The sequence below is a fragment of the Panthera onca genome, chromosome D4, assembly GCF_046562875.1.
Source record: "Panthera onca isolate mPanOnc1 chromosome D4, mPanOnc1 haplotype 2, whole genome shotgun sequence".
Lineage (NCBI taxonomy): Eukaryota > Metazoa > Chordata > Mammalia > Carnivora > Felidae > Panthera > Panthera onca.
Genome location: NC_138351.1, coordinates 31,783,491 through 31,810,084, shown reverse-complemented (window position 1 = coordinate 31,810,084; position 26,594 = coordinate 31,783,491). Strand labels below are relative to the sequence as shown.

Sequence of the window (26,594 nt, the reverse complement as noted above, 5' to 3'; positions counted from 1 at the left end):
CAGCAATTACACTGCTAGGCATTTATCCAAAGGATACAAAAATGCTGATTCGAAGGGGCACATGCACCCCAATGTTTATAGCAGCGCTATCAACAATAGCAAAAGTATGGAAAAAGCCCAAATGTCCATCAACTGATGAATAGATAAGGAAGATGTGGTTTATATATATACAATGGAATACTACTTGGCAATCAAAAGAATGAAATTTTGCCATTTGCAACAGCGTGGATGGAACTAGAGTGTATTATGCTCAGCACAATAAGTCAGAGAAAGACAAATGTCATATGGTTTCACTCATATGTGGAATTTGAGAAACACAACAGATGAATATAGGGGAAGGGAAGGAAAAATAAGGTAAAAACAGAGGGGGAGGCAAACCATAAGAAGATAAGGAAAAAGAAAAGAATAAAAAAAGTCTTATCCAAAAGAAAAAGAGAGAGAGAGAGAGAGAAGAAGAAGAAATAAAAAAGACAAACAAGAAACTATGAGCCTGATTCCAAGAGAAAAAAAAGAAGAAAGAAGAAGAAGAAGAAGAAACAGAAGAAGAAGAAGAAGGAAGAGGAGGAGGAGGAGGAGGAGGAGGAGGAGGAGGAGGAGGAGGAGGAGGAAAGTAAGCTTGGTCCTATTTCCACCAGAACTGCATGTGGCACTTGAAAGCATTCAATTTTCAATATACATGGTTCATGTGGGGTGGTTGCCATGATGGTTTTCTGGAGTAGAGGTTCGCTGTGCTGGCTCAGAGGAGTCTTGCCCTAGTAAATAAGCAGTTGCCAGGCACAGGGGGGTGGGGCTTGGTGTCAGTGGGTCTTGCCTGCATGGAGGGCCACTATACTGCTCTCTAAAGTCTCACTGTATTGGTGTTTAGGGGAAAACACCCAATCTGTCCTCCCCAGAGTGGGGATCTCACACCCTCCTCTGTCCACAACTCCTGAACTTAGTGGGGGCAAGTAAGCTCACCCTGCGCCACAACTCTCCTGTATTTTTCTTTGGTGCTCAGCTGGGATTCAAAATCCAAAGTGTTAAAGGAGCCTGCACTGCATGGATCCACCCCCCTCCTCCACAGTAGAGCCTCTCCATGCTGTATGAAGTCCTCTGTCCCCGAGAAACAGTCTCACGCCTGCACAGTGCACGGAATCTATGATGTAGCACTGCTAAAAGCATCAAAGGTTATATGCCTCCTTCCTCTGCTGATGAAAGGCCTTTTGCTGGCACCTGCAGGGTCTTTTGACCTTGGGAGGCAATAAACCCTCTTCCAAAAGTACTCTAGGAAGAGGACTGTTTCCCAGTGCACCCCGGAGATCACTACACCAGGCTATGCACTCAGGGGCCAGCTCCCTCCTTCTCAGGAGATCATACCACAGCCCCCTCCAGAGAAAGTTGCACACTTCCAAAAACTCAGAGTTTGAGCACCAAATACTGCTTGCAAAAAAAAGTCTGTGACACTCAGTACTTTTCACTCCCCAGTCCATGGTCCAGAGAGGTTTTCCTCTGGTGAGAATTCGATGCCACACTCTCTCAACCTCTCTCTCTCCCTTTCATCTCTCCACAGAAAGGGTTCTCTCTCCTCCATGGCACTACAGTTATTCTCTCACACAATTCACTTCCTTGCACCTTACACCTGCCACGCTGTCTCCCTCCAACCGTGGAGATCCTTCTGCCACTCCACAGATAGATTTCCTGGGCATTCCAAGTGATATGACCTCAATATAGCTGTGTTTGAGGGACAAGAAAAGCCCAGGGTCCCCTACTTCTCCACCATCTTAACTCCTCCCCCCAAAACTTTTCAATGATCTGTGAACATTACAGAATTTCATATATTTCTCAAAAAAAAAAAACAAACAGGTTTAGAGCAAGACCTCTGTGTCAGATTTCCAGATCACCCCCAGGCTTGATGATTCACTTGAAGGACTCACAGGACCCAGAAATTGTTATACCACATAATTAATGTTTATTATAGCAAAAGACACAGAGGAAAATCAGCAAAGGGAAAAGGCACATGGAAAAAAGTCCAGAGGAATCTAGTCACAAGCTTCTGAACATTCTTTCCAAGTGGACTTGCATAGAACAGGCTTAATTCCTCCTGCACTGATATATGACAACAGGTGCAGAGTGTTGCCAACCAGCGTAGCTCATTCACGACAGAGCTCAGGTGAGGGGCCGGTCACATATATACCCTCTGCCTACTATATACTAAAATTCCAGATCCCCAGCAAGAAAGGACGTGTTTAGCATATACCACATTGTTTGTACAAAGTTTAGGCAAAATGAGCCACACTTATCAGTTAGAGTTTATGAGAGCTGATGCAAAATCCAAGTTCTAAGATACCAATCAAGGGCCGTCCTTGCGAGCAGGCCTTTCTAAGGATGATATCCCAGGCCTGCTATGGTAATTCTTTTCAGTAAAGTCCATCCCTTGGCCCTTGGCCAAACCGTCTTTATAGCAAAATAATTATCAGTAGGACTCCGTGCAGCAGGGTGAGATCACTTATTATTATTGATCTCAGTTATGCCCCTTGAGGTTTAACACAAATCCCATTAGTTATAAAGCTCTATCTTAGAAAGGCATGTGGCTTCCTCCACAAGTTTCTGTATGAATCTTTTTTATGTGACCTAAGGCACGAGTTCAGGCACAGAATCATCCTGGCTATAGGTTGAAGCTAATCTAAATGGCTGCCAGCTGAGGCAGTGTCATAAATGCCTCTCAGGGCGTACTTTAACTGTTAGTGCAACCCAAGCAGGCCACATGTGGGCCCCCAGGTTAACAGAACACTCAGTGGGTCCCCACTGAGGCCTCCAGCCCCAGGATTTCCAGTTCAGTTGGAAAAATTTAGTCGAGTCCTTGGTTTTAGAGGGACTGCAAGAAGGCACTCAGTTACAGTTTTGTTTAGCTGTGACACCAGCTCACCCACCCCCTGAGTGTGTTTTGCACTAAAAGTCCAAGAGCTGGGGCCACCCAAGCTGTCCCATAGCCAGCACTGTTGGATGTGATCTAGCTTCCTCAGTCTGAATCAGAACTTTCTCAGCAGTTTGGAAAGGCAGCACAACTAGTTTCCTTGTTTCCTTCCGGAGAAGGGGAAAGCTTCCAGAACAGTTTTGAAAAACAAAGGTCATTAATGCTGCCCCCAGCTCCACTGACATCCAGATTTTGGTTTTGGTTTTTCTCACTGTTGCAAAATCAATGTGTCCTTTTCAGCAATCATAAATTTATGTTTTTTAATCATCCCTTACTCTTATCCAGACATTTCATCAAGAAGAGTTGTATGCAAAAGTAATAAATGTATTTTCACAGGAAAAAATATTTTTATACAACTCGAATAGAAAGACAGGTCGTGTCCAGGAATCCATCAGGAGAAAATCTTGAATTTTTAAAAATTTCAAAGTGGGTTTTCATAACCTCCCACCCCTTCCATCCTGATGATATATCCAGTAAACACCTCGAAAAAATTGATCCTTTTTGAGGGATTGCTGCACTTAATGATCTGTTTGCTGTACTAAAGTGTGTGTACTAGGAGAAAAACAAGGAAAATTGGGTCAGCTTAACAGTACTGCTGCTGATCCACAAAGCCAAATATAATCATCAACAGGGAGCTGCCCCTGAGAGGGGGTCAAGAGTCCACTCCACCAGGAGTAGGCAGAAAGTTCACAGTCCCTGCAATGCATCCTCCACAAACTTATACGTAGTTCTTGGAAGAAATCAAAGGTTGGAATGCAATTCATTTTGTGTCAGAAATATAAAGCCGATCAGCAGCCTGATTCCAAATGGTCCAAGTAGGGAACAAGCCCTTTCCTGTAGACACTTGCATGTGACCCAGGCAGTCCAGACAGCGTCCATGGTGTTTTCCGTTTGTGGCCCCACACAGGGTGTTCTGAATCTGCAACGATCCCTCAGCCTGAGAGATGTCTGCTTTTCATCCAGCACACTTTGTGCTGAGGCTGAAATAGCCCACAGCGGATGGTTTCAAGTTTCAGTTTACAGTCAGGCTCAGGCAATTAGAATCTGTGAGTTAGAATTCCAGGAAAAACCCATCAGCTTTTGTTCTGCAGCAGCAAAAAAAAAACCCTGCACAGATAGCAGCTGGGTTCTAAATCCAAGTGACAACTAAGGCTTTCCTAAACCCTGTTAATCTTGTTTTCTTAGAATCCAAACTGATCCATTCAAAGATATGCACAAAGGCCAGAAAATTATCAGCCTCTATCAGAGGTCTGATTTTGTAAAGAGCTCCTTAGCAAGTAAAAACTGCTTTTTTTTTTTAATTCTAAAAATACATCTCCATTTAGAGACTATCTCTCTCTTTTTTTTTTTTAATGTTTATTTATTTTTGAGAGACAGAGCATGAGCAGGAGGGACAAAGAAAGAGAGGGCAACACAGAATCCGAAGCAGGCTCCAGGCTCTGAGCTATCAGCACAGAGCCCGAAGTGGGGCTCGAACTCACAAGCCATGAGATCATGACCTGAGCCAAAGTCAGGTGCTTAACGGACTGAGCCACCCAGGTGCCCCAAGACTACCTCTCTTTTCAGGTTACTTTCCCTCTTTTCTTTATAGCACATACCACACATGGTACACAAAAATTAAACCAAAATGGATCATAAAAACATTATCCTAAGTGAAAGAACCCAGAGACAAAGGGCCAAATTTATATTTAATTTGTATAAAATATCCAGAGTAGGCAAATTCTATGTAGACAGAAAGTAGATTAGTGGTTATCACTAGGTGGGATGAGGTGTGGCAGCTAACAGGTACTGCGTTTCTTTGGGGAAGAATAAAAATGTTCTTGATGGTCCCACAACTTTTTTGCATATAATAAAAACTGAATTGCACACTATGGTATGTGAATACTCAATTTTTAAATACTTAGTACTTTAAAAAAGTTCTCAAGGCAGTGTTTTTAAGTAGAGAAAATTAGGAAGTAATCTCCAGATAGGAAACTTGTAATAAATTTTGCCAGGTTAACATGACAGCATATTTTTCAGATGTTAAAATTACGTTTAAAAAGACCTTTGTACAACACTAAAGGTGCAATTCATTTTTTAAAAAAGGACTTGATAAGCCGGACTTCATTAATTAAATATGTCTTCTCTATATCAAGAGAATGAGAAGACAAGCCACAGACTGGGAGAAAATATTTGTAAAAGACATACCTGATAGAGGACAGTTTTCCAAAATATACAAAGAACTTAACAATAAGGAAACTAACAACTCAATTAAAAAATGGGCCAGGGCGCTTGGGTGGCTCAGTCCATTAAGCACCCGACTTCGGCTCAGGTCACGATCTCGCAGTTCGTGAGTTCAAGCCCCATGTCAGGCCTGGAGCCTGCCTCGGATTCTGTTTCCCTCTCTCTCCGCCCCTCCCCTGCTCACTCGCTCTCTCTCTCTCTCTCTCTGTCAAAAATAAATAAACATTAAAAAAAAAAAAAATGGGCCACTAAGACCTTAACAGAGACCTCAACAAAGAAGATATACAGATGGCAAGTAAGCATATCAAAAGACACTCTACATCATATGTCACGGAAACGCAATTAAAGCAACAATGAGATACCACTGTACATCCATTAGAATGGCCAAAATTCATAATATTGACATCATCAAAAACTAGTGAAGATGCGGAGCAATAGGAACTCTCATTCATTGTGATGTCACCAGCTAGAACCCAAGATCTGACCTTTATTGCCCACCTGCTTGTGCTCACCCACCCTTGTTCCACATTTTTCCCTAAGCTCTTTCCAGTTTATCTCTCAACTCAGGCAGATGCAAAGTGAAACCACCCCTCCAGCGATAGCCACTGCTCTGACAAGACCTCCAGCCAGACCAGACCACCGAGACCAGTTTGAGCTTAACCCCTGACTCACATCTGCACAGATGGATGATGGAGTGACTTCTAGAATGAGTGACAACTACTTTTACTTCCTTATAATACTAAAATCTCCACCTAAGGAGGAGCACAAGCCTCATATACATAACATACAATGTGTGTATAGGAATGTTTCCTTAAAATGCATGCACAACCTTATGCCCACCTCTACACACAACAAGACTTCTCTATCTAAATATTCATCCCATCCCTGAATAAAAAGAACGTATCCATCCTTGCTTGAGCCGTTATGGCTTTGGAAGCCATTCCTGTGATCTCCTTATTTGCTGCAAATTAAGTTTTCTTTGTGTAACAACTCAGCCTAGTGCAGTTTCTGACTCACCAAGGAGCGAACTCATGTTGGCTCAGTTACACTGGTAGGAATACAAACTGGTACAGACACTTTGAAAGACAATTTGGCAGTTTTTGACAAAACTAAATATATTCTTACCATAGAATCTGGCAATTGAGTTGTTTGGCATTTACACAATAATTTGAAAACTTATGTCCACACAAAAACCTGCACATGGACACTTATGGCAGTTTTATTCATAATGCCAAAACTTGGAAGCAACCAAGATGTTATTTAGTAGGCAAATGAATAAGTTGTGGTACATCTAGACAATGGAATATTATTCAGCACTAAAAATAAATGAGCTATCAAGCCATGGAAAGACATGGAGGAATCTTAAATTCCTATTACTAAGTGAAAAAAAAAAAAAATCTAAAAAGGCTCTGGAAGTGTATGATCTCAACTATGTGACATTCTGGAAAAGACAAAACTATGGAGACAGTAAAAAAGATCAGTGGTTGCCAGGGGGTTGGAGGAAGAGAGGGATGAATAAATAGAGCACAGAGGAATTTTAAGTCAGTGAAACTATTCTGTATGATACTACAATGGTAAATACATGTCATTACCTTTTTTTCAAAACCCATAGAATATACAACACCAAGAATGAACCTTAAGGTAAACTATGGACTTTGGCTGATAATGATGTATCAATGTAGGGCCATGGATTGTAACAAAAGTACCACACTGGTGCAGGATGTTGATAGCGGGGAAGGCTTACATGTGTGGGGGTGGGGTTATATGGGAACTCTATAACTTCTGCTCAACTTTGTGGTAAACCTAAAACTGCTCTAAAAAATAAAGTGTGTGGGGCGCCTGGGTGGCGCAGTCGGTTAAGTGTCCGACTTCAGCCAGGTCACGATCTCGCGGTCTGTGAGTTCGAGCCCCGTGTCAGGCTCTGGGCTGATGGCTCGGAGCCTGGAGCCTGTTTCCGATTCTGTGTCTCCCTCTCTCTCTGCCCCTACCCCGTTCATGCTCTGTCTCTCTCTGTCCCAAAAATAAAAAAAAAATAAATAAATAAATAAATAAATAAATAAATAAAGTGTGATCAGCGTATATTGTCCTTTTTATGTATTTCTGGATTCCACTTACTAATATCTCACTGAGGATTCCTGCATATATTCGCAAGGAATTTTGGTGAATTAATGAATTGATGATTTAATGATTTGGTGATTTTAGTTTTATTTTCTTGAAATATCTTTGTCTGGGTTTGTTATTAGGATAATGCTGGCCTCCTAAGTGAATAAAATATACAACCATATAAAGGAGTAGCATGTAGCAATGAAAAGGAGCTACTAATACACATAACGGTATTGATAAATCTTAAAAGATCATGTTGAGTGAAAAAGGCCAGACACAAGTGAGTACAACTCTGTAAGTCTGATTATACAAAAATTCTAGTAAAGATGAATCTAATCTAGAAGGATAGAAAACAGATTAGCAGTTGCCTGGGGGTAGAGGTGGGAATTGACTAGGTAGGGAAACAGGGGACATTTTAGGATGATGGAAAGGTCTAAATATAGATCGTGGTGGTGATTACACAGCTGTATAAATTTTCAAAACTCATCCAAGTATATGGAAAATTATATACATTATGGTATGTAAATTATACATTGACTGATTTAAAAAATGATATAGGCGAGTCATTTTGTGGGGAGATATTCAATTCTGAACTAACCAATGAACTAACCAAATTGCTTGGTTATTATTCCCTGCCCCCTTCCAGATGGCTACTTGATCTTGGGCAAGTCATGTTTCATCCAAAAAACTCAGTTTCTTCCTCTGTGAAATGGTAATGATTACTATTAACCACATTCTTTTAAGGAATATGTTCTGAGGTCATCTACACCAATCACTGAAAACAATGCCTGACATAGAGTAAGTGATCAGAAAGTAAGAATTCTCACTGTTACCTATTTTATTAGTGTTATTAAAAATCAGAGTAATGATCTGTCTTCTTTAAAGGAGTTTGACATAACATCATAGCTCATATAAAAGAAGAGGGTAAAGTTAGGGCTAAAAAAAGATACTCTCGAAGGTGACAACTGTGCAGGAGGTCCTCATGCCATGGGAACATCAGTTTTTTTAGAGTACTCTTTACCTGATGATACTCATTCCTGAAATCTTGAAACATTAGGCTTTATGTATTTCTGTCAACAGGCTGACATGATTCACCTCAAAATACTTTCAACAGATATAGTTCTCTGGAAACTTATTTTCCATAAAGGTAAGAAAAGCTCCCTCTCTATAGGGCACTGTTCCCCTGGAAACTTTTAGACACCACAGGGAGCCGGGTGGGCCATAAGTCAGTCCTGGGTTCTCTGTGATAGTCTGTGGTAACAACTACAAACCAGATTAAAAGATTTTAAAGGGAAAATGCACTTGAGGGTAGTGCTTATATCAATCACACACATACATCTTAAATGCCCTAACCTGTAATGGAGGTGATTTTGTTTCCTGTGGTTCCATTTAACCCATGAATTTTGTCCAGCATTCTCTTGGGCTAGTGGAATGACAGTACAGTGCCCTCTCTGTTGAAAGAAAATTCAGTGACTGGTCACTGCTTTGGCTCTGACTCACTGTCAAAAGTTGTAAAACTTCATGACTTTAGTAGTTACCTATTGCTACATAACAAATTACCACAAACCTAGCGGCTCAAAACAACACACATTCCTTATCTCACAGTTTTTCCCGGAAGGAGTCTAGACACAGCTAAGCAGTTCCTCTGCTCCAGGGTCCCCCCTAAGGCTGTAATTCTGTTGTCTGACAGGCTTGGCCAGGAAAGAATTCGCTTTCATGCTCACATGGTTGTTGGCAGAATCTCAGTTCCACAAGGGCTGAGGGGACTTGGGGCTTCTGTTCCTGGTGACTGTTGACCTGAGGCTGCCCTTAGCTCCCTGCCAAATGGGGGTGTGAAATTTCTCAGTCCTGTGCAGTGTAGGAGAGGGCATGTGCACAGATAGCACCTGAGAGCTTTATAGAGGTAATCCTGGGGAAGGAAGCACTGGCTGTCTAAGTGTGAAACTATCTATCTAAATGGAACAAAATCGGTACTGAGAGGGCAAACTCATTATCTACTGATAAATACTTCTTTGCCTAAAATAACTATTTTGCCTTAATTTTTTAATTATTGCTTATTTCCCCAACTGTTGGATGTGGACCGCCCATCTTTGTGAATGAAAATGTGTAAGGCCTTCCTATAACTGTAATTCTGTCCCAGCTAAGGCCCTGCATTTCTCATTTGTTTTAATTTCAAAGGAATACATTGAAAAAAATATATAATACGTCAAAATACAAAATAATATAAAAAGAATCTCCTAATCCTCCTATCATTACTAGAGATAGTTTGCTACCTATTTTCATGGACCAGAGTTTCTCAACCTCACTATTCACTTTTTGAGTCAGTTAATTCTTTGTTGTAGGAACCGCCCTATGCACTGTAAGGTGTTTAGTAGCATCCTGGCCTCTACCTACTAGATGCCAGTAGCACCCTTCCTCAGTCATGAAATTCAAAAACATTTGCAGACATTGTCAAATGTCCCCTGGGAGGGCAGGGCAAATCTCTTCAGGATGAGTACCACTGTTCCAGATTTTATGCATATACCTACATCTACATGTCAAAGTACACACACACACACACACACACACACACACACACACAGTTACCTTATTTTGTTTTTTTAATAGAATCATATTGTGAAGTGTTCTAAAGTTTGTTTTTTGCACTTAGAGTTATATCATATCCTTGATACATTTCTATTACACACAGATATAGTTCTTTCTTTTATTTATTTTTTTAAAGTTTATTATTTATTTTTGAGAGAGAGAGAGAGAGAGAGAGACAGAGCAGGAGTGGGGAGGGACAGAGAAAGAGGGAGATACAGAATCTGAAGCAGGCTCCAGGCTCTGAGCTGTCAGCACAGAGTCCAATGTGAGGCTCAAACTCACAAACTGTGAGATCGTGATCTGAGCAAAAGTCAGATACTTAACTGAGCCACCCGGGCATCCCCCGTTCCTTCTTTTAAACCATCATTTGTAGGGGCACCTGGGTGGCTCAGTCAGTTAAGCGTCTGACTTCGGCTCAAGTCATAATCTCATGGTACATGAGTTCAAGCCCCACTGCACTGACAACGTGGAGCCTGCTTGGGATTCTCTCTCTCTCTCTCTCTCTCTTCTCCCCCACTCTCTCTCTCTCAAGATAAATAAATAAAACCTTTAAAAAAATTTTTAAATAAACCATCATATGTAACCATAATTAAATACTTCCCTACTGATGAACATTTAGTTTATTTGCAGGTTTTTTGTGTTTTGTTGTTTTCGTTTTGGGGGGGGGGGGGCTTTTTTGCTATTACAAACTGTGCTACAATTAAAGTCTTTGAAAATGTTAAATATGTAATCTCCATATTTATGTGACTATTTTGTAGGATAAAAGTGGATTTGCTAAGGCAAATAGTATGTACATTTTTAAAATTATAAACATTTCCATTTTTTTGGTGAAAAATTGCATCAATTACCAGCAAATTTCCATTTCTCCACACTCTCCCCAACCCTAAATATCATCAATCTTTTTACTTTTGCAAAACCGAAAGGTTAAAAATAGAAAGATAGTTTATTTCAATTTGCCCTTCTTTGATTATGAGAGGGTAATCATCCTCTGCTATTTTTGTCTCCTTTTGCTCATACTCAGAACAAGACAGGCCATGATGTGGAATCCATGGTGGGAACAGGGTTTACCCTCTAATTCCTTGACTCAGAATGTTTTCATCAGAGTAGCAAAAGCAAGGAGACATCAATGTCATCTAAGATAGCTGCAAATTGAAATGTTTTGGAGGACCCTGCAGGAAAATGCAAATAAATGCTGAAGGGGAATCAGTAGATTTTGGTGAGGGTTTTGATAACTGGAGAGTGGTGACGTTTTCACATTTGTAAAGTGTTAATGATTATTCAAACTGAATAACACCTCTCTATGAGCCAGATTCGGCCAGGAATTTGCAACCCCTGATCTAAAATGATGAGCCTGATTGTCCAAAGAAATACATCTAAGTACTAGATTTTAGCTTCTGTAGAAAAAAAAAAAAAAAAAAATCCCTTATGTTCAAAATTCTAATATTTAACTACACTTTTTGTTTTACATTTTAAGTTAAGGTTATGACTTAATTTTTGTTCAAAAATTAAGAAAAAACTTAATTTTTTAGAAAACATATGAGTACTTTTTTTTTTGGCCTCACCTACACGCATAAAAGATTAACTGAAACTAATTATGAATTTGCCAGGAAGCAAGTATTAGGAATTTGCTTCTTTAGTATTTATCTATGTTTTTATAGATACATTCCAATTAAAAGAATTCTTGGGGCACCTAGGTGGCTCAGTTGGTTAAGCTTTCAACTTAAGCTCAGGTCATGATCTCACGGTCTGTGAGTTTGAGGTCCACATCGGGCTCTGTGCTGACAGCTCAGAGCCTGGAGCCTGCTTCGGGTTCTGTATCTCCCTCTCTCTCTCTGTCCCTCCCTGACTCATGCTCTGTCTGTCTCTCTCTCACACAAATAAATAAACATTAAAAACTTTTTTTAAAATACACTGGATGGAATGAATGGTAGACTAGAGACTGAAGTGCTAATACTCATATGAATTAGTTTATTTATTTTTATTAGCTGATTCAAACTTCTTGCTTCATCTTTTTGTTTGATTGCCAACTCATGCGGGAGCCAGGTTTTGGTCGACCCTGCACCAAAGGAAACAGCAGTATCTCTTTAAGGTTTGCTTACAGAGTCAATGTCATTCAAAAGTTCTTCTCTCTCCCAAGATGCCTTTTTGGCTCTGACTAGAAATAGTAACACTGGCAGGCAAAATGTTTTGTGTTGCTCTGAGGTATGAAACATTACCTGTTCGGTGAAGCAACATTACATAACTGCTGTGCCAGGCCTCTTCCACCAAATGATTCATCAGTTTCATGGAGTCATTTGTCAACATCATTATCCTGATCACTACCAATTAGCATTTGTAGAGCATCCACACAGAGATGACACTATACTTGGTGCTTGACAGATTACAAGGAAGACAAAGAGTACAATTTATAAAGTATACTGTTGGAACTGTGCATCTGAATATGAAACATAACACAAACATACCTATAAGTCCAAGCCTACCTGGGTCACAGATAGTGGAATAAACTCATTGAAACTCACCACTGAGCTTCACAGTAGCTATTTGTGTGACGGAGCATATGGTCCTTTCACAGGAAAGATCTGGAGAAAGGTTCCCAGTCTCCTTGGGGATCCCAGAATCAGACTAAAGATTTGGGAGGGCTTTTGCTGAAAAGTTGAAATCTCCAGAATCCTTTTACAATGCCTCTGGCCAGTGAGTGACCACCAAGTCTCTAAAGATTTGGGGAATTTGAAGATTCCAAAGAAGATTCAGTAGGTAAGCCATGGGAATTTCAAAGAGCTCTACAAAAAACTCTGGAACACAAACACACTTGAAATTATCAGAGGAGAACTGTTGTACAAACGTTTTCAGTTAATAGCTTTAATTAGAGACAAAGTAGGCACTAGAGTTGAACCAAGACTATTTTTCACCATTGTCACCATTCTCATTTTAAATTATCCTTGCTGCTTGTATATCCTCTTGTGCTAGATAGAGACAAAATAAAAAAGCCGAAGAACAAAATCTAGTAGTGCCTATCTGAGAAGCTCACTGAAAGCTTACTAGGGGAGTAAACAGGGTAACCCCAATTGACAAGCAGGTTGTATGCCCTTAGTGGGTGTCCAATGGGATGTTTGGCAAACAAGATGCATTTTCCCCAGGGACTGAGTGCTTGGTGCTTAGGCACCGAGGCTGGTACAGGATAGCCCACTTGCCAGGAAGTGTATCTGAAGTCACCCAACAGAAGTCACCCACACAATGTCACCCAACACACCCTAACCCCTATGGGCTACATGATCTCTCTGGGAAGCTGGGCACACAACCGTCCCAGTGCAGTTGGTCAAGTCTTGCCCTTCTTCTAGCTGCCCAGAGTGGGACCGTGGGAGATGTGGGTTCTTCCCAGCACCCCAACAAGATGGGGCAACCTGGGAAAGAGGAGAGATAGGGGTGGCATCCAGGTGGCCTCTGGGGCTGGAGTGACCTTGTCTATCCCAGTGGATTTCCCATCACCCTTTGCTCTCCCAGCCCCACAGAACTGCACAGGGTTCCCTTTACACTAAGGATTTCGAAGTGGCCACTTGGGAGAATGCCCTGCCCTGTGAAGGTTTCCTGAGTGTTTGTGGTGGGTAATGAAGCAGAAGGGGATAAGAGGACAGTCCCTCTCCCACTCCTTGGTACATCCTAGTGCACAGGACTAAAAGGAGGCTTGGCTGCAAGTTCAAACAAATCCAGGTTTTGGTCATGCAGGGTCTCTGGTCCTAGGGCTGGGAGCACAGGTTCAGGGACCACAAGCAGGGCTGGGCTGTCCCTCTGCAGCCAGGAACCACCCACTCCAAGATGGATGCCAAGGAGCAGGGGTATAAGCAGGTGCTCTGTGCTCTCCTTTTCCTCCCAAGACCCCGCTTCCCCACTGGGCACTGTGAGAAACAGGCCAGCCTTTGCATGTCCTCAGCAAGCTGGCAGGTGGAAAGGAGACAGCGCCTCCAGGGGGCAGACAGAGAAAGAATGGCCATCAGTGGCCATCAGTTTCAAGTGGGCCATTTGGTAGGAGAAAACACTCAAGCAGTTTTAGAAAAAATAAACTTCCAAATTATTCACTGAGTTTTTAAAAATATACTTCTATACATTTATAAGGAAAAGATCAATGACCCAATAGAAAATGGGCAAAGGACATAAACAGTTTTTTCAGAAAAAATACAAATAACAATATGAAATTATAACAAAATGCACTGATAATCAAAGATATAAATCTCAAAAGCATTGTGCTAAGTGAAAAAAGCCAGACACAAAAGAATACAGACTGTATGAGTCCATTTATATGAAATTCCAATAAAGGCAAAGCTATAGTGGCAGAAAGCAGTGAATGCCAAGCACCGAGCTTGGGGGAGGGGATGGATGGCAAGGGCAGGAAAGGAACTTTGTGGGATGATGTGGTGGTTATACTACTGGGTTCATTTGTTAAAAGTCGTCCATCTGTTCACTTAAAATTGACAAAATCTGGGGTGCCTGGATGGCTCAGTCAGTTGAGTGTCTAACTCTCAGTTTCAGCTCAGGTCATGATCTCACAATTTCAAGGTTCAAGCCCCACATCAGGCTATGTGCTGACAGTGCAGAGCCTGCTTGGGATTCTCTCTCTCTCCCTCTCTCTCTGCCCTTCCCCCACTCACACGTTTCTGTCTCTCTCAAAATAAAAAAATAAACTTTAAAAAATGTTTTTAATTAACAAATTTTACTGTTTATAAATGATATCTTAAAGCCGACATTAAAAAAAATATTTTAAAGCCTAATTATGGATATAAAGCAAACTCATAATTCTAGACTTTTTTGCCTTGAAATAGTCTTTAGAGACCATCTGGTATAACTTCTTCCCTTTATGTCAAATAAGTGAGGAAATGAAGGTCCTCAGAGAGATTATGTCGCTTATTCAAAATGATACATCCTGCTGGTTGTGGAACCACATCCCATCACCCAGTCTTTTCAGATTTATCTCTATCCTGCCATCCTCCCCCAGCACATTTAAACTGTAATTGTATCATGACATCACACAATTCATAGGTACCCATAAAATACCTTTCAGCTATATAGTACTTTTCATTTTTAACACACCATCATTGTGTCCAACCAGAGAGGCAGAACCAGTAAGAGGTAAATATAGTAAGTTTTATTGGAAGGAATTAGTTCATGTGATTACGGGGCTGGTTAGGCAAGTCCAAAATCTGTGGGGCAGACCATCAGGGAAAACATGCTAGAACTCTCAGGCACAACTAAGTCCACAGATGGGATATCTTTTTTCTTAAGAAGGACTCAGCTCTGCTCTTAAGATCTTGCATCTGGACCAACCAGACTATCTAGGGTAATCTCCCTCACTTAAAGTCAACTGATATGAACTTTCTTCAGCATAGCAATATCTAGATTAGTGTTCAGTTGAATAGCTGGGGACTAGAGCCTAAACTGGCACATAAAACTGACCATCACATTCATGTAATAGATAAAAACAATATTACCACCTCCATTTTTCTACTATGGGAATGGAAGCACAGAATGTTTGAATCATTTGCCTAAGGGCACACAGCTATCTCACATTTTGTGGTGTTTTTTGTTTTTAAGTGTGTATTTATTTATTTTTGGGGGGGGGGGGCAGAGAGAGAGACACAGAGAGAGAATCCCAAGAAGGTACTGCACCATCAGCATAGAACCCCACATGGGGCTCGAACTCACACACCATGATACCACAACCTGAGCCGAAATCAACAGTGGGACACTTAACTGGCTGAGCCACCCAGGCACCCCTCATATTTCGTTTTTCAATTGTAAAATGGTTAGCAATTCTTACCTCACATGATTGTTGTGAGGAATAAATTAAATCACTTCCAACTGTGTATGTAAAGTCTCTGCACACTGAGTTCTCAATGTTGTAAAACAGCAATTAGATGACATTTTGCTTATAAATGAGATGGTTTACAAATTCTGAGGAAATGGAAATTTTCATTTGCTACAGGAGGGAATACACATTGGAATCACTTTTTTCAGCAAGTAGTTCCATTTTCAGAAGTTAGTTTTTGGTTTTTGGGGTTTTGGGGTTTTTTTGTTTGTTTTTTTGAGAGAGAAAGAGGGAGGGAGAGCACATGTCCACGCAAGCAGGGGAGGGAGAGAGAGAATCTTAAGCAGGGTCCACGCCCAGCCTGGAGCCCTACTTGGGGTTCGGTTCAATCTCATGATACTGAGATCAAGACCTGAGCCGAAATCAAGAGTCAGACACTTCACTGACTGAGTCACACAGGCGCCCCCAGAAGTTAGTTTTATAATATTTACACACATCTATACAGATACATGTGCGAGGATATTCATTGCAGTAGTGTCTGTAAATGAAAGAAACAAATTCTAAATGCTCATAAATAAGAGAAAAGGAGAGTGTTTAGGTCATTATAGTATGGGTGAACACTGGAATGCTCTATGTGTTATCAAGGTAAGGTATCTATGCTATAGTATTAAATCTAAAATAGAAGAGTTTGTATTATTTGATGCCATAGACATTTTGCCAATTGCTTTGGTGGTGGACAGGAGATGGATTTTGTGCCCATTCTGTTCAGGTGAACATTTTGCCTCCTGAGAAAGAACTCTAAGGTAGTGACAGTGTTTTGGTTAAAACTTCAAAGGCTGCACCAAATGCTACTGACTGACTGTCCTCTCAGATCAGAATATCAGCTCTTGTTTTCTCTGTGTACACAGGAGGACCTACAAAGGTTAATAGTGAGGTCACCAGAGGGAGTCTTTGGGAGGGCAGCCTTAGGGTCAATGGTGCAATGAGGTGACTCCTTCAAAACTGAGACCAGGCAGCAGGTCACAGTCAAATGAGCTAGAGCTGAACCAGGTGACAAACAATGGATCCTATGGTTAGGGCAGAAATACCTGAATCAACCAGACACATCTGATCCATGATAGAGGGCACTGTGTAGCCTTGGTTGCAATGTCTTTTATTTCATGTTGTTCAGAACTCTTTTTCCTGATGAGATCTGGAGAAGAGGAGGCTGCTATATTTTCTTAGTCTCCCTCTATCAAGAGGATGGGATGATTACATGGGAACCTCACTACTTGGGGTCCCACAAAATGAGAAACTGCCAAGACTTTTAGGTCAATGGCAAAGAAAGAAAGCACAAGTCCACATATTATCCAACAGGAATATTTGCTTCATACCTACTACTTCATTGGATGTAAGCTCCTCCATCACAGGGAATATATCAGTGTTTGTGCATCCTTGATTCCTCAGAACAGGACCTGACATAAAGGGACTCCATAAAGATTCATAGAGTGAATGCCAAAACATCATTTCCTGAATCCAGCCATTGTACTGTCATCCCAAGCTACCCTGCCCTTCCCATTCCAACACCTTATACAGTACCCTAGGAGGAAGAGAGTGCAGGTCATTTGCAAAGGAAGAAATAGAGAGGACACCCAATCTCACAGGCCTGGCTAGAGAGCTAGCAGTAAGGGCAAGGGCCAGTCTTTCATGTCACTCTTGGCTCAGGCCTGGCGCTCTCAGCCAATGCTGAGCCTCAATTCCTCAAGACCTTCATCTGACACCTACCACTTTTCTTCAAATAAAATATATTTTACAATTCTATCATTGTTCTTAGAGGATTTCAAATGCATTCATAAGTCCAAGTGAATCCCTGGAGGGGAGAGCTTCCAAGGACAAGGATCATCCAGAGGATCTCCTCTGACAGAGGATCATCCAGAATAGGAAGGATGCCAGCTCCCATGGTTTTATGATTCCCTGACTCAAGTTACAAACTTCTCTAATGCTTTACAAGAGGATTCTAGATATGTAAGAATGGCCAAAGCTATAAGCACGATCAGTATACAATATCTCAATAAGAATAGTTTTTGCTGCAATTGGATTGAATGTTACTTCTCAAAGATACTGCAATTTGTAAAGCAGAAATTCTATAAATGGCTGCTTATATCAACACTCATATTATCTCATTTAGTTTTTAATACAACCTCATGATGTCATTAGTATTATCCACATTTTATAATAGGTGAAACCAAGGCTTGGAGAGGGTAAATTATTTGTGCAAGGTTTATGCCTATCAAAGGTAAGATTGGAGTTATCTGCAGTACAAAGACAGGGCAATCAGGTAGTAAATTGTGTCCAGAAGTACTGGAAATTGTTGCTTTTATTGGTCTGTCATTTTTCCATTGACTGTTTTAATACAGATATGGTTGTAACATCAAAAGGTTTTAAAATAGAAGCTCTGGGATATTCTTTATTTTTAGTTATTAAAGTTTAGTATTTCCAGCAAACATCCTTATTTATCAGCTCTCTCCTCTACCTCAACCAAAATAATAAAGAAAAAAACATTAATGGTTTTTCATTGCTTCTCCAAATCCAAAAAGATAAAACAGAAATGAAATTCAGTTAATTCCACAACTTTCTCCCCTTTCATAAATTGGGCAAAATGACCAAATCATCCGTTTTTAGATGTCAAGTCCCCATTGTGCTTACAGAAAGGTTTCATTGCCTGTTAAGTGCAATGTCTAGATCTTCTAAGTTCTCAATAGGGGGAAATGCAACAATATTACACCAAATGACTTTATTATTATTCTCATATTCTTGGAAATCAATAAACACTTAATTAATATGATTCTTCCCTTCATGCTTATTTTTACCATTTCTCTCATGCACCCCAAACTACTTATTTTTCTCCTCAGTGTCCCACTAGGTTTCACCAAGGAAAGAAACAGCAGAAAAGGGTCTCCACTCCCCAGGATCAGGCAGGCCATGGTAGCCACTTGGCTACATCACAAGAAGTCACCCACAGGGACCTCTTGCACTACCCTGGTGGACTCCAACAGAGTTCTAGAATCCACCCTAAGGATGGAGTGTTGAGGCCTTAAGAGACTTTTGATGGCCAGTTTCTGTCTTGGGAACTCTCTAAGGATTGAGGTAGTTCTAAGCTCCTTGTGGCATTTCTAAGCATCTCAAGGACAGTGAGGAGGATCTAGGATTCTGTGTCCTGGGAGCAAGAGAAGTTTCCTAAGTACACCTAAGACCCACTAAACTCTGGGTCAAGTGCAATAGTCCCCAGGGAGCTAAGCCAAATTGGCAACAATTCTTCTCTTGGCCCACAAATTGCCATTTTGCAGTGATATTTACATTTGCAGTGATATCTATCACACTCTGGGGACATCAACTATAAAACAAAGTCTCTGTCCCTTGAGACACTTTTGTTGGGGAGACAAGACGTGTAACTTAGTTTTGCTTGTCCTCCTGATATAACTAAAACACTTTCTCATGTCATTCAAATTTTCATTTAGTTCCATTTCCCTCTTTGAACTTGGAGGAAAAACTCTTCTTTTACCACTTCCCAAATTTTTTTCAGTCAAATTCCACTTACTTTCCACAGTCATGCAAACCATCACTTGACACATCAAGTGTCACTTCTACACTGAGCCCATGGAAATGTACAAACTAGGCAAATGCAAGGGGTAGGGTACTGTGAAAAGGAGTGAGTGGATTTATAAAACACACATGCCATATCCACAATGTAGATGCTAATTCGCTTTGGAATGGCCACCTTGTGTGATCTTGCTCCCTGGATGAGAAACCTGGGATGATGGGCAAGGAAACATTCAATCAGTCAGGACACCAGACTCCAAGCCTTACAATTCAAAGTGCATGGGAGCTACAACCTGAGGAGACTTGTGCATTCTGCAATGTGCCTGATTTATCCTCCTAGAGTGGAAGAACACCATCTGGGCACAGGATTCTATTAATAATAAAATGCATTTAAAAGGAGTAGTTGTAAAAAATAATAATAAAATAAAATAAAGAAAATAACATAACATAACATAACAACATAACATAACATAACATAACATAACATAACATAACATAACATAAGTAGTTGTTAGGGTGTCTGGGTGGCTCAGTCGTTTAAGCATCCGGCTCTTGATTTTGGCTCAGTACACGATCTCACAGTTCATGGGATCGAAACTCATGTTGGGCTCTGTGCTGACAGCTTGGAGCTGGCTTAGGATTCTCTCTCTCACTCTCTCTCTGCCCCTCCCCTGCTTGTGCTCGCTCGCTCTCTCTCGAAATAAATAAATTTTTAAAAAAGAAGTAGTGCTTTGTTGAATCAGAACCATCTATTCTATACTGAACTCTTACATGCTATTTCATCTGACCATGTTAGCAGCAATCTTGAAGAAAAATCAGATTCCTTATTCAAAGGGTTAGTTCTCAAAAATGAAATCTGGGTTCTTCAGTGGATGCTATGGATTTGAGGATAAAGTTTAGATGTACTTGAGACCATAGTTATAGGTCTGCTTTGAGGACAATGAAATCAAGATAGGGAGGCAGCAATCATTGGGTGGTAGGTGGTTGATAAGCAAGGGCAGAGAGGGAACACAAGACAAAAGAGAAAATAAACATAAACCACCAGAGTGGAGTCAGTGACTCAGCAAAATTACCAAAGCTTCTGGTTTTGGTTTTTGGTTTTTGACAGGATCATATAGGGAATTGGGGATGCTTGATTGTATAGTTTTATTTCCTTTTTATGGTCTCAAATCTTTTTTAAAGAAAGCTTTATGTATGTGTTTTTAGGATTGGTGAATGAATGAACCTCACTTTTTTAATACCTGAGCTTCCCAAAACCATGAGTCATCAGCATTGTCATCAGAAGTAGGCTTAAAATCTGCTAATGAATTGACCATAGCTAAGGTACAGTTTTTGTCTCCAAGAAATGATCAAGCAAGGAAACACCTAGGAGGCACAGGGCAAAACACCTTCCTGGAAGTTGGTGGAGCAGGAAGATGTGGGTGCCCAGCCCAATAAGGGCAGCAATGCCTTCTGCATGGCTCACCTGTCTCCCCTCCTCTCAGCCTGATGCAAGGTAAGCCTACATTGAAGTCCAAGTGGAGAGCCTGGCCCTGGGGAGCTTTAGCACTGTATCTCGCTATGGCCTTGGTGTGCACATTTCATTTCTCTTGCTGCGTCTGGAACCCAGAGTCCAGTTTGCCAAATAGGTAATGGGGAGTGGGGCTTAGGGAGGAGGGCAAAGTCCCCAAAGCCCAGCTTCCTTTTCTAAGCCCTGGTGACCTAAAGTACATTTAAGTTCTTTCTTCACTCCAGAGAGGAACCCACGCCACCCTTGATTTTGTATACCCCCTGCCATGACCATCCCCATCTATAAAATGGGGTGTACAATAGCACCTATCTCCTCAGGCAGGGGTTCTCAGAGTGGGTCCCCTAACCAGTAGCATCAGCATTGCTTGGGAACTTGTTAGAAAAGCAAATTCTCAAACCCCACTGCAGACTCACTGCATCAGAAACTCGGGGGTTGGAGGTCACCAATCAGTTCTCACAAGCCCCCAGGTAATTCAGATGGTCTCTCAAGTTTGAGAACTGCTATAACAGGGTTGTTGTGACGAGTAAATGATGGAGAAGCTAGAAGATGCTCAGTATGATGCCTGGCACCTAAGTGTTATCTAGCTGTTAGTATCCTCATCGTGGTTACCATCATCATCATCATCACAATCATCATCATCGCAAGACCTTTCTAATAATGCTTTAATTTCCAGGAGTAATGAGTCCTCTCATATGAAGATGCTTTTCCTGTGGAACAAACCCCTGGCACATGTATGTGCAAGCTGACTCTTAACAGTACAGAGGTCTTTTCTGTCTTGACCACTTACCATAATGATGTAGGGTGTCAGGGGGAAAAATGCAAGAATGTACATTTGTAAGGAAAGACTTTATTAATGGGGACAATTGCCATAGGAATATGCTCAAAGTCTAAAACCAGAAATGTCTTCAGGAAGGGATGGATAAGCAGTGCTTTTATATGCAGAGACCCTGAAATGATGGGTGGCTGTGGAACGAGTAAGGAGGGATGGGGCAAGGAAGAGGTAATAAAAACTGTGTGGGAGTCTTGAAATTTAAAAAGCATGTCAAACATTGATTGCACTAACAGTCAAGGCAGGAAATGTCTGTAGTCAGGGACATCAGCAAAGTTACAGAGTGGGAAGTTCGCATAGAGTTTAGGGCCTGATTGTCCTAGTCAAGTAAGCCTAAAGATGTTAAACACAAGTTGTGATCAGCCTTGTCAAGAAAATTAGTATGTATGTATGTATGTATGTATGTACTTATTTATTTATTTTTAGAGAGACAGCACAAGCTGGGGAGAGGGGCAAAGGGAGAGAGAGAGAATCTTAAGCAGTCTTCATGCTCAGCACAGAGCCTAAAGTGGGGCTTGATCCCACAACTCTGGTATCATGACTTGAGCCAAAATCAAAAGCTGAATGCCCAACTGATGTGGCAACTGAGCCACCAAGCACCCCAAGAAATTAGTTTTTATTTATGCCATGTTGCAGTTGACTAAATAATGGTCCCCCAAAGACATCAGATCTTAATTCTTGGAACCCATCAATGCTACCTCACATGGCAAAGAGTTTGCAAATGTGATTAAGGATTTGGGGAGGGATATCCTGGATTATCTGGATGAGCTCTAAATGTAATCACAAGGGTTCTTACAAGAGGGAAGGGGAGGGAAATTTGACACAGACAAAAGAGGAGAAAGCAATGTGACCACAGAGGCAGAGATTGGGGTGATGTGCCACAAACCAAGGAGTGACTAAAGCCACCAAAAGCTGGAAGAGAAGAACACGTTTTCCCTAAAGCCTCAAGAGGAAGCACAGCTCTATGATACCTGGTTTTCAGCCCAAGTGATACTGATTTTGGACTTCTGTCCTCCACTAACTGTGAGAGAACAAATTCCTATTGTTTTAAGCCACGAAGTTTGTGGGAATTTGTTACAGAAGCTGTAAGAAACTAATACATCTTGTTTCATGAAAAGACTCTTCAAATTTGAGGAAGAGATCCTCTGGGAGCCAAAGGAGAGTTTGTGGATTATAGTTTTGGCAATAGGGAAAATCCCACAAGCCAGCTCTTTTGGTACCTACTGGACCAAGAAGTTTCGCCATGTTATTTAAATGATAGTAGGCTATGCTCATATGTTGTAAAATCAAGATTACTGTAGTTAGGGGAACCTGGGTGGCTCAATCAGTTAAGCGTCTGATTCTTGGCTTCTGCTCATGTCATGATCTCAAGGTTCGTGAGATCAAGCCCCGTGACAGGCTGCATGCCGAGAGTGGAGCCTGCTTAGGATTCTCTCTCTCTCTCTCTCTCTCTCTCTCTCTCTCTCTCTCTCTCCCCCCCTCCCCCACTCACGTGTGTGTTCTCTCTCAAAATAAATAAATAAACTTAAAGAAAAGATTACTGTAGTTAATCTCAGATTTTAAAATGGAAAGGCTGAGTTTCAGTAAAGCTGTTAGTGAAGTTACATGTAGAACGTATCTAAGTAAATGCATAAACTACACCAGAAGACAATGAGCACCAACTAAGAGTTTAATTAATTCTTGTTAATTGATTTATTTAACAAATTGGCTGACTGTTTAACCTTATAGGAAAAGCAAGGTTATAGTAGCTCAAAAAAATAATTTCATAAGTCGCTTCATATAAACATCCAATCATAAACAGGCTTTTTTCCATAAAATTATTAATTATAATAAACCACTTTACAAATTAACAGTTGCCTGTTACGTAATGTGTTTAAAAGTAAGTCTTGGCTCATTGAAATTTAAACAAATTGGAGAGGTTGTTATTTTGGGGAGAGGTGTTAAGTGGCCTCAGGGTCTTGAATACCATCACATTGGATTTATTTATTCCTCTATGGTTTAAAACTTCCAGAGATGAGGTATAGAATTATACCTTGTTTTACCAGTGAGCAAAAGAAATCTGGACATGCACATGAGAATATACTTTCACAGAGAATGAATTTTAAATAGGAATTGGAAAATTCTGCCAACTGAATTTTATTAAAGGCAGAGCTAAGTCTTGGTTGCTTGACTAAAATGTAACTATTTTAATACTAGTACTCATCTAAGTTATTTGGCAAAGGAATAGCAATAGAATATGAAGAAAAAGAACACAATGGTTAGTAATACACATTCCTGCGATACTTTATTTTACAGATTATGTATATGTAGATGTCATGAGTTGGAGCAATAATATCTTCTACTCTCTTGCTTAAAAGATTTTCTCCTATATTTCTCCTAAATATATACATTTTTTATTTAAGTTTAGGTTTTGAGCATATTTGCTAGAGAGACGATTTCCCCTACAATGTGAGGTTGTATCACATTCCAAGAAACAAAGGTGATGTCATTCTTTGGAGCAGCACCTGCCAGGCAGCCTCCCATTCAGGCTATTGCCTAAGGTGCAGGAGGAAGTCAAGCAGTAGCAGGTTTTTCCATCTGTGCAATCCTTTGGAGCTGTGACCCCCAAGGCAACTGTAAAACCCACGTGTTAGAATAATTTAGATCTCTTGTGATAGACTGAGTAAACAAGCAAACAAAGGCCAAACTTTACATGACAAAGAACTCTAACCCACAAAAGAAACTTCTCCAGCAACCATTTTGGAATAGTCAGGCCTTACTTGCTCAATGGCTATCAATCTATTTTTGCCTCCACTTCCAACCCAGGACAAACCAAAAAAATCCAAATATTCTCCCCAAACCAACCACATAAGATGTTCCATTTCTAGTTATTCCTTTTCCGGCTTCCTCTTACAGAAGTCTCCCTGTTTTGTCCTTGTAAAGCTTTTCCTCACCCTGGCTTCTTTTGAATGGTCTCCTTTTGTAGCAAGTTATCATGTGGGTGGTCTTCCTTTACTTCCACATGTGGATGCTTGTGTTGACCACCATGATTAATTTTTTTTTTTTAAGCATAAAACAAAATGAAAGTTCAGCCATATGCAATACACTTTTGTAACCATGTGAGAACTTTGGACTCCCAGCTGTGTGCAAGAGGAAAACGATTCTACTTCAAAGGATATAAAATGAAATCTTCAATAAGTTGACTTTTAGAAATACTTGTCTGATTGTGTTTCTATCAAAGTTATCAATTTAATTTTAACTAAGTACAAATCGACATGCACTATGACTCCATAAAACATATAGATAGATCTATAGATCTATAGATAGATCTATACCTATATATAGATAGATCTATCTACATATATCTATATACATATCTATCTATCTATATAGATATAGATATAGAAAGAGAGAGAGAGAGAGAGAGAGGAAGGAGTTATGGGGAAAGGACAAGGGTGTTCATTTTCTAAAATATGTTTTCTTGGGGCACCAGGGGGGGTCAGTCAGCTAAGTGTCTGACTTCTGCTCAGGTCATGATCTCACTGTGAGATAAAGGCTCGCAACCAGCTCTGTGCTGACAGCTCAGAGTGTAGAGCCTGCTTCAGATTCTGTGACTCCCTTTCTCTCTGCCCCTCCCCCACTCGTGCTCTAAAAATAAATAAAAATTTAAAAAAAAATTTAATATATTTTCTACAATAAATATGCTCCTTCTGCAATTAAAAAAGAAACTCTTAGAAACATTTCTGATTTCCTTAAATCTCTATATACAGTTAACCCTTGACAGGGTTTGAAATGTGTTCACTTACACCCAAATTTCTTTTGATTAATACATTACAGTACTATAAATGTATTTTCTCTTCCTTGTGATTTTCTTAGTAACATTTTCTTTTTTCTAGCTTACTATAAGAATACATAATATATAACACATACAACATACAATATATGTGTTAGTCAACTTTCATAATATTGGTAAGGCTTCTGGTAACCGGCAGCTAATTAGTAGCTAAGGTTTTGGCTGTTGAAAAGTTATAATGCAGATTTTCACCTGCAAGGGGAGTTGTTGCCCCTAACAACCATGGTGTTCAAGAGTCTGTATATATACACACACATATACACACACACACACAAATATATTTATATCTATTTGTTCTCCAACGGAAACACTTCTTCAAAGTGCATAACCACGTTAAGTGTTACTAAAGTATGTATATTCCTTATATCTCAAGAGAAGCACTTTGGATACTGAGTAAGACCTAACAATCAATCCCTAATGCAGAGTTTAAGTAAATAAGTTTCCACCCTTCTCAACCACTTTTCCCCTTTTTATGAAACCATTTTTTTTTTTTTCCTGTAAGTAATTCCTTTCTATTGGTTTTGTGAATGGCTCGAGAGGTAAGGGAGCGGGGAGGGGGGGGGGGGAACAGAAGAGAAGCATTACGAAATGGCCATACCTCTGTACACCCATCCAGTCCATCCCCTTTCCTTCCAAGGACTAGGTCTTGCCCATTGCGTCCCATATTTTGGGGATTTCCAGTCCGCTCCAGATTCTTCCAAAACCCAGAGGCATCCCATCCTGAAACACTGATAACAAATCTGTCTGTGGGCTCTGCATCCTCCACCCGCCCCATTTTTGCCTGGAATAAACAGGAACCACTGGACTAGAATATCCCGTTCTCAGTCCTCCGAGAGATTTTAACCAAAAACTTCAGCACCTAAGGACCCGCAAAGCGACGCGCTAGGGGCTCCAGTACGACCACCCGCCGATCTCATGAATTCGGGGTAGTAAGTTGATCCGGGTCCCCAGTGAGGTGCTTCACCCCCTCCTCAGCGATGTCCGGAGCGCACAGACGCAGGACCCAGCAGTCCTGGGACAAGTTGAGACTGAGCCGCGTCACGCTCTGGGAGTCCCAAGCCTGGAGGCCCCGCCCACAGGCCGGCGCAGCCAATCGCGGCGCGAGCAGACCGTAAGTAAGGGCGGGTCGGGCGTGCAGAATTCCCGAGGCCTTAAAGGCTGAGTCAGGAGCAGCTGGGCCAC

At 40.8% G+C, this 26,594-nt stretch overlaps 1 long non-coding RNA gene across 1 annotated transcript; it reads right to left on the bottom strand.

The window, feature by feature from the left end:
- Window positions 1-11,801: 11,801 nt before the first annotated feature.
- On the bottom strand, window positions 11,802-26,456 carry LOC144614180 (uncharacterized). Its single transcript, XR_013551788.2, has 3 exons — window positions 26,377-26,456; window positions 12,082-17,116; window positions 11,802-11,921 (listed from the first exon to the last, which is right to left on the bottom strand). It is a non-coding gene; the product is annotated as an uncharacterized LOC144614180 (long non-coding RNA).
- Between the last annotated feature and the right edge of the window lie 138 nt (window positions 26,457-26,594).